General features: G+C 46.0%; 1 long non-coding RNA gene across 1 annotated transcript; it reads left to right on the top strand.

Moving 5' to 3' along the window:
* Nucleotides 1-3,064: 3,064 nt before the first annotated feature.
* LOC119089057 lies at nt 3,065-10,863 on the top strand. Its single transcript, XR_005092905.1, has 2 exons — nt 3,065-4,424; nt 10,586-10,863. It is a non-coding gene; the product is annotated as an uncharacterized LOC119089057 (long non-coding RNA).
* The last annotated feature ends 722 nt before the right edge of the window (nt 10,864-11,585 follow it).

The raw sequence follows: 11,585 nt of genomic DNA on the forward strand, positions 1-11,585 counted from the left end.
GGAAACTCCCCGGAGATCGAAAGGGCAGATAGTTTTCTTTGAATAAAACGACTCACTGATTGAGAAAAGAACAGCGAAGGTGTCGAACTGGAAGATCCTTCTGTCAGAATGGTGAAGCATGGCGGTGGTGGATCCATGGTCAGTTCTGAGCTGCGAGCTACTTTCGGTTGTTGAAGAACACAGAGGGGCAGCAGCTTCAGAGACTTGGGCCACAAGACCGTTGTAAAGATTGCCAGGTGGCTCGAATATTTTGTTCAGCAAAATATTGTAAGCAATGATGGTACTGCTGAGACTTGATGTGGTCACAGCAGACATGGATCCGTACGGCTGTTCGCTCAGAGGGGTTCCAGGCAAGCGGTTATGTTTTTATATATTCCCATTTTCCTTTTTCCTTTATTAAAGAGGAAGCCTGCCTCACATTCAGGCAAAGACAGAGTGACTTTGAAGTCTGGTTTTTTTTTTTTTTTTTTTTTGTTTGTTTGTTTGTTTGTTGTTTTTCGAGACAGGGTTTCTCTGTGTATCTTCCTGGAACTCACTTTGTAGACCAGGCTGGCCTCAAACTCACAGAGATCCGCCTGCCTCTGCCTCCCGAGTGCTGGGATTAAAGGCATACGCCACCACCGCCCAGCATGAAGTCTGTTTTTCTTGTCCTTTTAAGAGTTCTTTCATAGCTGTCTTTCTTCGGGTGTGAGTGAACATTGTCATGGTCTCGGAGGGATGCTGGGACTGGTCCTCAAGCAGCCTTTCTGGGCTCAGCTCATTCCATTGGAAGTGACCATGTGAAGAGAAGAAAAAGTCACTTGGAGGGGAATGCCTAAGGCGTCAGTCTTTTGTGGAAAAGGAGAGAAAACCATGCCTTGAACAGCTACCAACTGCGGCAGACAGGACTGAGCACCTAGTTTCCCACTTAACTTTTGGGATGGTTCCCCAAATGCAGACAGCATATCCTGCCCCTCTAGCCTGTATCATCTCAGCCGAATTTCAACATCTTGACTCTGTGGGAACTGCCTCACTGGCCTAGCAGGGCTGGATTCCAGGTGGGTGGAGCTAAGTAAGAGAATGAAAAAAACCTTGAATTCCAAGTGTACTAGCTGGCTTGGCAGAAGTCTCTTTGCTGACCTTAAAAGTACAGGGAGTGGACAGCCCAGCCCCGAGGAGAGGCTCCTGGCTCAGCCCGTGGTTCCTATGGGAACTGGAAGCATCAATCGGCTTCTCTGCACCTGCGCAATGATTCATTCAGCGCATCGGGCCAAGTTCCTCCCAGAGGCTGGTGGGTGAGGTAGAGTGAGCTAGCTGGCTGACTCATACAAAACTATGGACAGATAGAAGGATTACATTCTAGCTTTCCATGCATGACAGCAGGGTGACTACAGTTAATACTAATTCATCACATCATTTCTGTTTGGAAATAAAAGAGAAGGCTTTGGGGCCTCCCAATATAAGAAACAATAAATGTTTCAGATGCTGGATATACTAATTTCTGGTTTGATTATGTGCATGGTGTGTACATGTGTTACATACTACCCCCAAATATGTTCAGTTATAATGTTACTTAAAAAAATAAAACAGCCGGGCAGTGGTGGCACACCACTTTAATCCCATCACTTGGGAGGTAGAGGCAGGAGGATCTCTGTGTGAGTTTGAGGCCAGCCTGGTCTACAAATTGAGTTCCAGGACAGCCAGGACTATTATACAGAGAAACCCTTTCTTGAAAAAGCAAAATAAATAAATGAATAAACAAATAAATAAATAGAATGCCCTGTCAACCTCCCTCAACTTGATCTGTGTCCTATGAAGACATTCTGCTGGATTGCATTTGTGTTCGGATACCTGGAAGGCCTGAGCAATCACAAAGGGACTCAAGCTTGGATAGACACTATTCTACCGTAAGATTTGTTTTATCTGCTAAGGAATTACTAATGTTTGTTATTTATACTTCAAATTATAAATGGTTCCTTATTTGTGGTGCATGTGACTCCCACTCAGATAAAATATTCTCTATTTGTAACAACGTTTGTGAGACATATACAGAATAGTTAGTTACACATTTCATCTCATGTTAAATGATTTGAAAACCTAGCTACACAGAATGCATTGGTAAGTTACGTCTAAGGACTTTTTAAACTGAAACTCTTTAGGACAGAGGTGGGAGAAGGCATTATTTTTGTTTGTTTGGTTTTTGAGACAGAGTTTCTCTGTGTAGCCCTGTCTGTCCTAGAACTCGCTCTGTAGACCAGGCTGGCCTCGAACTCATAGAGATCCTTCTGGCTTTGCCTCCCAAGTGCTGGGACTAAGGCTGCACTACCACCATCCAGCAAAAGAAGGCATTTTTTTTTTTAATAGCCCTGCTGTCTGTACGTATTATTATTTGAAATCTGATTTAAAAACGGCAAAGTGTCCCTTGGAAAGGCTCCTGCTACCCTCGGTGTCCCCCAGACAGTATTTATGGAGACCAGGATGGTGTCACTAGTAGGCTTTTGAAAACAGACACCATAAGGAATGCATTCCCACTTGTGTAGACAGAAATTTCTCCGGCCCTGCCTTGCCTAGCAGTCGGGACGAGTCTCTCCCACCTGTGGTCCCGCAGCCGCTTATAAAATAATCACACAGAAGCTTATATTAATTACAAACTGTATGTCCTATGGCTCCAGCTTCTTGCTAGCTAGCTCTTTCATCTTAAATTAACCCATTTCTATAAATCTGTGTGTTGCCACGTGGCTGTGGCGTTACCAGTTTGCTGACATCTTGTTCTTTAGGCAGTGGCTCATCTCCCTTGACGTGGTCCTTCTTCTCTTTGTGTCTTTGTTTGGATTTTCCACCTGACTGTAAGCTCTCTTGCCATAGACCAAAACATATATATACACATTTTTTTTTTCTCGAGACAGGGTTTCTCTGTATAGTTTTGGTGCCTGTCCTGGATCTCACCCTGTAGCCCAGGCTGGCCTTGAACTCACAGAGATCCGCCTGGCTCTGCCTCCTAAGTGCTGGGATTAAAGGCATGCGCCACCACCGCCAGGCCAACAGCTTTATTTATTATCCAGTGGGAGCCACACATATTCACAGCATACAGAAAGACACCCCACAGCACACCTGAGCAAGGGGCAGAAGCATCCATGTCAGCAAGTGTGGGGAGAAGCCCCAGAGCTGGAGGGCTCTGCTTTGAGATTCGGGCTGAGTGGATGAAGCAGTCTGAGCAGGCTGCACAGGAAATCGGAGCTTTCGGTGCTAAATGCTCTGCTTTGTGAGGTTCGGATCACAGAGAAAGCTGGAGTCGTGGGCGCCGGGGACAAAGGCTGAATTGGGGAACTCCATCCTGCTCCAGGGAGCAAACATCTCTGGCTATGCCTTCCACACCCACAGAGCACAGATCTGTTCCATCACTTGGTCAAGACGAACTTGAGCCCGCCTGCTCCTTCTGCATTTTCAAATTGGATGCTGTGAGGGAGGAGGAGCCGAGATCTCTCCTGATGCTGAGAGTCCATCTTTGGACTTTTAATGAAAGCTCTGCTGAAGCAGACCACTCAGCTCAGACAAGTGTGGGAGGCATTTTCTCCTTTACAGAGCAGAGATCTCATGGGCAGTTGCTGGAGAGAAATGAGGTGTCACGGGGGCTGGTGGGATGAGCTGTCTCTTGCCCACTGTTGGGGGAGTCTCTGATCCATACCAGGTTCCAAGGCAGTGGTGCCTAGTGGTCCTCTACATGCCTGGCAGAATCTACTGGACTAGAAGGTACTGGCCCTGTCCTCAAGGTGTTTGGAAACTTTTGCTCAGGCCTTACAACTGTTTTGAAGAGTAGCGGTCATCAGTGCTGTGCTTTGACAGTATCAGGCTTGAATTAAGTTCCAAAGCGTGACTCCACAGCGTCCTCTTCAAGCAATTCTGTCAGAGGCTAGTGACCCTTGTGTCCAAGAGGCTTGAACCAGCCACAAGCCAGGAGTAGAAACTAACGCATGAGCAAATAATGCCAGGCACCCTGGTGACCAGCCACACAGAGCTCTGGATGCCTGAAGATTCCACCCCCAGGGAAGCACGGCTTGCTTCTAGGTGAAAGCTAGCCTCTTGAGTTTTCCTTGCCTCCCTCGGCTTCCCCATGTGGAGTAGTATCGGTCACTTCGTCTGCCTTACTGATTAGTTCTGCGAACTTGCCAGGTGTTCACTCATTGTTTCACTTCATCTTTTGTAACTTCTGCAAACACCAGAGTGTCACCCTTGGGTGACCAATGATGTTGATGTGGGAAGGAGTGCAGCCGGCATGGCTGGGCCCAGGAGCTGGCTTCAAACGAAGCGGAGACAGAGGGCATGCACATGACTCCATACTGAGGTCATCGTTTATGAGTTCATCAAGGGAATGCAAAACACACGTCATAGGGACAGATAAGCGAGAACTTGCCAGAGGAAGGGATGTGTGAGCGGGACCTCGAGGGGTGAGTAGGCATTGTTTGGGGAAGGAATAGGAGTCAGGAAGGAGGGTGTGTGTGAAGGCCTGGGGCGGCAGATCATGAGGAGACGTGATGGGGATGGGTTTTGATGACTGCTTTTACAGTGAATGACAAGACTTTAGGACCCTGGGGACAGACCTAATTTGCATCCGAAGCTACGGTCTGGACACTAGGGAATGGGTCAGAGAAGGAGAAAGTACCGGGCAATCGTGAGTCCAGGACGAGATGGAAGGTTCTACTTAAAAATGGTTTCTATTCATTTTTTTGAGAATTTGATCCAATATATTTTGAGCCTATTCTTAACACTCCCCCCAACTCCAAGATGAAAGGTTCTTAACCTCTGTCAAGGAGAGGGAGGAAGTGGATAGAGGCAGTGTCTGGAGACTGGTGGGGTCCAGGGGTGAGGTAACAAAGGGGTCACGGAAGCCGGACTTCAGCTGGAGAGCATGTTCTGTGGGGGCTCCGGGGACACAGACAGCGGGGTGAGAAATGGACCTGAAGGCCTTGCTGTGGCTTTGGCCATACCTCAGTGGAGGGGCCCAGCAGTCCTCTCTCTATCGGAGGCACACCGCTGGATGACAACCTAACGCGTGGTTCTGAAGTTTGTTCTTTTAGGTGGTAGTGTAAGTGGAATAGGTTTGCAGATTTCATTTGTAGCTTATTCACCATGAGTGTTTGGAAGTTCAGAAATACAAACGATGTTTGCCTGTTGATATTATATCTTGAAATTTTGCTGAACTTGTTCATTAGTTCTATTTGTGGTGTGTGTGTGTGTGTGTGTGTGTGTGTGTGTGTATGTGTGTTAAGTTTTTTGAGATGGTCTTTTCTGTGTAGCCCAGGCTATCTTCAAACTTACAATTTTCTGGCCTTAGCCTCTAAAGTGATGGAATCACAACCATATACCACCATGCCCAGATTTTTTTTTTTTTTTTTTTTTTTTTTTTTTTTTTTTTTTTTTTTTTAATCATCATTGCCTCTCCGGGTAAATCTGATTTTCTTGACAACAAGTTTAATCATTATCTACTTTGGTATCTTCAGAGCCATGAAAATACATCACTTCCTAGATACACAATAACAAGTGCACAAAAGTTATGTTTGATAGATTCAGTGTCCAATAATGGTGTAGAGCAGATAACAAGAGAGTAGATGAGGTGAGTGACTTCTCAGAGCCCTTGGCGTAAGGCATGTGAATTCACAGAATACTCTTGTCTTCCTATCTTAATTTCAATCTACTGAACCCCTGATTCAATTATTTTCCTCCTCCTTACTTGATTTTTATTTATTTGTTATATATATATAATGTATGTATATATACATATAAATACACACACATATATACATATGGACAAGGTCTCTAAATATTGCTGGCTGTCTTGGAACTCAATATGTAGATCAGGCTGCCCTTGAACTCACAGAGGTCTTCCTGCCTTAGCTTCCTGGGTGCTGGGATTAAAGGTGGATGCCACCATGCCTGATTAATTAATTATTATGTAGGATCCATGTGGTGGAGAGTCAGATATCTGATATTCTTCCACCTCAGTCATCTACAAAGTGAGTCTTCAATGGACGTCATCCAGGCCAATATCACGGAAGTAAAAGCCATAATGTGTTGTCTGTGCATGTAGGTAGGGTTGCCAACTATGTTAAAATACTCAGCTGTTAGAGAAAGGATACAAAAAAATTGCTTCAACTTGCCAATTTTTGTTCAGCTGACCCCCACTTTAGCAATATGATTAAGCACTGTGTAAAATCTACCCCGAATCTGGGGCATTTACTACTTAACCCTTACATTAATTAATAAATACAAAATCGATTTGGCAATATGGCTCTGCTTGCTTGCAGACGGCTCACCTTGCCCTTCCATTCTGTTCAGTAGGGTCTCTAGAATTCTCTGGCTGCCAGTCACTCTCTGAGAAGTGAGCCCACTAAATGCTTTGTCATATCTAACTAGCTGCTTTTTAGTTTAGTGCTTTTTACATCTATGGTCACACATGTTGACCAGCTGATCTCAAGTCCTTTCATCCTGGATTCTGACTTTAGGTCTTCAGGGGATAAGGAAAACAAAATAACATTGTTTCCCTTTTCCGAGGGCTTTTGTTCATTCCTTAGGAACTGTTTTGGTACATTCCCAGGGATATCAAGTTTCATCACTTAGAGGCAAGCATGATTTGTTTAATAAATGGAACGTCTCAGCTCTTCAGGTGGCCTTTGCAGGCTGTGAGCACTGGCCAACTAATTACTGAGTGGCCAGTAAACCCTGCTGAGTCTTACATGTTGTCACAGGGGCAGGGGATGGCCAAGGTTACCAGAGTGAAGTGCTTACCCATCATTGGGGCTTGTCTAATCAATAACCAAAGCAAACCGTTTACACACAATCAGGTGTGACTGGCAGACATTTATTGAGCACTTACACTTGGACATCAGCTTCTGGGGGCAGAGAGTTACACAAGATGTGACTTTTACCTTTCTGGAGATGTGGACCTTGAATGCAGACAGGTGATAGGAACAGCATCAGAATGGGTAGAACTCTGTATTATCTGGGCGCAAGCAGGAGTCTGTTCTTAAAAACTGGGGGTTCGCCGGGCGGTGGTGGCGCACGCCTTTAATCCCAGCACTCGGGAGGCAGAGCCAGGCGGATCTCTGTGAGTTCAAGGCCAGCCTGGGCTACCAAGTAAGCTCCAGGAAAGGCGCAAAGCTGCGCAGAGAAACCCTGTCTCGAAAATCAAAAAAAAAAAAAAAAAAAAAAAAAAAAAACAAAAAAAAAAAAAAAAAAAAAAAAAAACTGGGGGTTCAAATGGGAGGTGAGAATGCTTGGCTTCTTGAGTGCACATGTGGGGCCCAGGTGGGGCAATCCGTGATGAACAGGAGTGGGTAAAACCCTCAGAGGAAGGAGGGGAATTGGGATATTCCGGACAGTGACAAGATATGTTTGCTTGGAACCAAGGGTGTAGTTGGGGAAGTACAAGGGAGGAGGAGGCTGAAGAAACAGGTGTATGTGGGGTGGGAGCAGAGTTCAGATGCATTTGAATTTCAGTCCATAGCTCTATTGGGTACTATTTTTGTCTTATGTTTAGTCTCCAGATTCAGCGGTTGCAGCCTGTGCCCTAACAAGCCAGGTTTGACCAACTGCCCTCAATAAGACAACCACAGGAGCCAAATTAACAGTGAAAAGCAGGAAAAGGAGATGTGTTTAATGCAGCCGTGTTGGGAAGAGGGACAAGGGATACAGGCTCCCCCAACCCCCACCCCCGCCGCTCAAATCTGTGTTCTGGGTCCTGATGGGGTGAGGCATTAAACAGAAATCAAGAGATTCGCATGACTAAACAGACACCAAGGTGTGGTTACCTGCCAATCATTGTCTCGGTCCCAAGTCTCCCGCAGGATTGTCTGATCCTGTGAATTTCTCGCTCAGACAATTTCCACTCCTGATGCCCTGGTTTATCCATTTCCCCTTCCAGCAGGAGAGTCCCGGGGGGTAAATACTCATTCTTTGGGACCATTCTTCCAACACTGGCAGTCAGTGAAGGGAGCACAAACGTCTCTTTAGAGAAAAGATTCATTCCGCCAGACAGGTCGGTTACAATTCGGTGTTTTGTTTTTGAGACAGGGTCTCCTGTAGCCCAGGCTGATTTAACAGTTGCTATATAAGTAAGGATCTCTCTCTCTCTCTCTCTCTCTCTCTCTCTCTCTCTCTCTCTCTCTCTCACACACACACACACACACACACACAAATCTGAGTGTGTGCCTGTGTGGTGGTTTGAATGAGAATGGCCCCCATAGTCCCATATATTTGAATGTTTGATCCCTAGGTGATGGAACTGTTGTGGGAAGGATTAGGAGGTGTGGCTTTGTTGGAGGAGGTGTGTCACTGGAGGGTAGAGGGCTTTGAGATTTCAAAAGCCTATTCCAGGGACCGTCGCTCTTTCTCTGCCTCCAACTGGCAGATATGTGAGTCTCAGATTCTGTTCCAGCACCGTGCCTGCCTGCCCACTGCCATGCTCCCTGCAATGATGGTCACGGTCAGGGACTAACCATGTGAAGCTGTAAGCAAGCCTTCAGTTAAATGCTTTCTTTTATAAGATGCTGGGTTGTAGTGCGTCTTCTCCGCAACAGAAGAGTAACTAAGTAACCTGTGTGGGCACACGTGGAGGTCAGACAAGGGAGGCAGGAGTCTTCCTTTATTGCTCTCTGCCTATCTCCCTGAACTTGGAGCCCTCCATTTTAGTTAGACAGTCTATCCAGCCAGTTCCAGGGACCCATCTGCCTCCAGCTCTGCCCCTCCCAGTGCGGGAGTTCCAGGCATGTGCAGCCATGTCCAGACTTTTACATGTATATAGGAGATGTGAACTCAGGTCCTCGAGCTTGCCTTAGCAAACACTGTTACCTACTGAGCCGTCTCTCAGCCCCAAGGGGTGACTTGGACTTCCTCATCCCCTGGCTCCCACCTCCCAGGGCTGGGAGTTTCTGGTGAACATGATGGAATTTACGAAGCTAATTCTTATCTGGAATGCAAATAGATTAGTCTCTTAATGTTTCTTTTCTATAACCAATTTAAAAATTTTAATTAATTAATTTTGTGTGTGTGTGTGTGTGTGTGTGTGTGTATGTGTGTGTGTGTGTGTATGTGTGTGTGTGTGTATGTGTGTATGTGTGTGTGTGTGTATATGTTTGGGGGTGTCTGTGGGGGTGTGGCTCATGTTTGCCCCTGTGTGCTTGTGGAGATGCAAGGACCACTTTCTGGAACTGGTTTTCCTCTACCTTGGGGATTCTTGGGATCCAACTCAGTTTGGCAGGGTTGGTGACAAGCGCCTTTACACAGAGCCGTCTCATTGGCCACGTTCATGTTTCGTAGGAAAAGTAGAGTAGCTGTGAGACTAGATGGGAAAACATTTAAGATATGTTTGACTACTGTGTGTATGCATGTATGCATGTATGTATACATGAAAGTAAAGAAACATATTGAATGCCTCTTGCTGAGATGAAGAAAAAGCCAGGCAACTAGGCATTTACCACTGTGGAAAGAAACTTTTTTGCTGAGAAAGATTTTTTTTTTTTTTCTGATTTATTACTTGGGAAAGTGAAGAACGGTTGGGTCTGGTCTGCAGTAGACCTGAATATCCACAGGTAGTCTCTGTTCTGCTGGCAGTTTTGGGGAGAGGTAAAGGGGAACGGTCCTTGACCACCAAGCCCTAAGGGCACAGGCAGCTCAGAGACAGCGTGCTGTGTGCATCTCTGCACAGGCAGCTCAGGGACAGCATGCTGTGTGCATCTCTGTGCAGGCAGCTCAGGGACAGCGTGCTGTGTGCATCTCTGCACAGGCAGCTCAGGGACAGCGTGCTGTGTGCATCTCTGTGCAGGCAGCTGAGGGACAGCATGCTGTGTGCATCTCTGTACAGGCGCTGGTGAAGTGTTGTGCGTTAGCCTTCTTCCAGGAAGCACGGGAAGCCACTGAGGAAAGAAAGGGACGGAACAACACTCCTGTCAGAAAGAAGATGAGGGGAGAGAAAAGGGAAGCACTCTGGGAAACAGGAGGGAGATCACTGAAAATCCTCCCCTTAAGGGAGCTGGGGAATGAGAAGGGTCTTCACCTGGGATGCCTGACTGAACTTTCAGCGCTGAGCATCGAACCCAGAACTTTGCATATGGCAGGCAGGCACTTTACTCCTGAGCTCTAGCATGAGGCTGGACTTTCTTTTTTGACGTTCTGATCATGTCAGTGTAATTGCACAGAAGAAAATTAACTTTGAGTTTTGCCTGTTTCTGGACTAGCAGTGTATGATACAATTCCGTGGCAGTGAGCCATGGCTTCCCCGTAGCCATGTAGTAAAAGGAACCATAACCATGTCACTCAGCGGTGATGCTGGGCAGGTAGGGTGTATTGATGGCGTTTTTTGACTTATCACTTAAAAAAATATTTTTTAAAAATATTTATTCTCTCTCCCTCCCTTTCTCTCTGCCCCCCCTCCCCCATGTGTGTGTTTGTGTGTGTGTGTGTATATGTGTGTGTGTGTGTGTGTGTGTGTGTGTGTGCGTTTGCTCATATGTACAAGTGCCTTCAACTATGGCTTGTGTATAGAAATCAGAAGGCGGTTTACTGTATTCAGTTCTGTTTTTTTCTTTTTTCTTTCCTTTTCTTTTTATCCCAGTTTCTGTTTTTTCACCATTTGGGTCCTGCACATTGCAATCCAGTGGTTGGACTCGGCAGCAAGCACCTTTACCCATGGAACCCTCTCACCGGCTCCGAACTTACAGCATTTTTATAACGACTTCATCAGGATGTACCCTCATCCTAAATCAAGAGCATCCATACAACACTACAAGACCACAGTGTTGCACGTTAGAAGGGCAGATTTTTGCCTTAGTTAGCCTTAGTTAAAGGTATTTATGATAAAAATTCAAGGGAATAAAGAAAAACAGGAAGTGATTCTTGGTATGATTAATCATTGATGTTTGTTTATTCAACAAAATTCAACAGCTTTTTTTTCCTTTTCAAACTAAGGGGTAGGATGCTTGGACTGAAGGGTGTATTTGCCAAAACCAGGAAAGAGCAAGGTGTTACCAGGGAACTCCAAGTGTTTGGTAATTAGTTGTCTACAGAAGTGTGGTTTCTGCTGGAAGAGTTGGAATTTGTATTTGCTTCTCTGTTCATTTTGGACACTACGGTTGGATTTCCTGCAGAAATGCTTCTTCCACTTATTAACTCCCATAAGAAATCATCCCGAAAGCCAGGGGCTTAAGATTTAACCCTTCTTTTATTATTTCTCTGAGTTCTGGGAATTGTCTTTGTTCTTCCTGAAGATTCTCACTCAGGGTCTGTCACACGGTTGTCTCCAGAGGGTGCCTGGGATTGGAGACGTGGGTGAGAGCCTCTCGCCTGGGGTGGCTGATGGACTGTGCCAGGGACAGTCCGCTGGGACTGCCCGTGGCTTCTTCATGCAGTTGGCTGACCTCACATGGCACTACTGGGTTCTAAGGACAAGCATCGTGGGGACCGGAAGCAGAAATTACGTTTCCTAAAAGTTGGGCCTGGAAACCGATACTTTAATTGGCCAAGCAGTGTTGTGGACTGAGCCATTTGCCCTCAGAATTCATCTGACCCTTGACACTCGTTACCTCAGAGCACGAGTGTACTTGGGGATGGAGACA

This window comes from Peromyscus leucopus, chromosome 14 (assembly GCF_004664715.2).
Source record: "Peromyscus leucopus breed LL Stock chromosome 14, UCI_PerLeu_2.1, whole genome shotgun sequence".
Taxonomy (NCBI): domain Eukaryota; kingdom Metazoa; phylum Chordata; class Mammalia; order Rodentia; family Cricetidae; genus Peromyscus; species Peromyscus leucopus.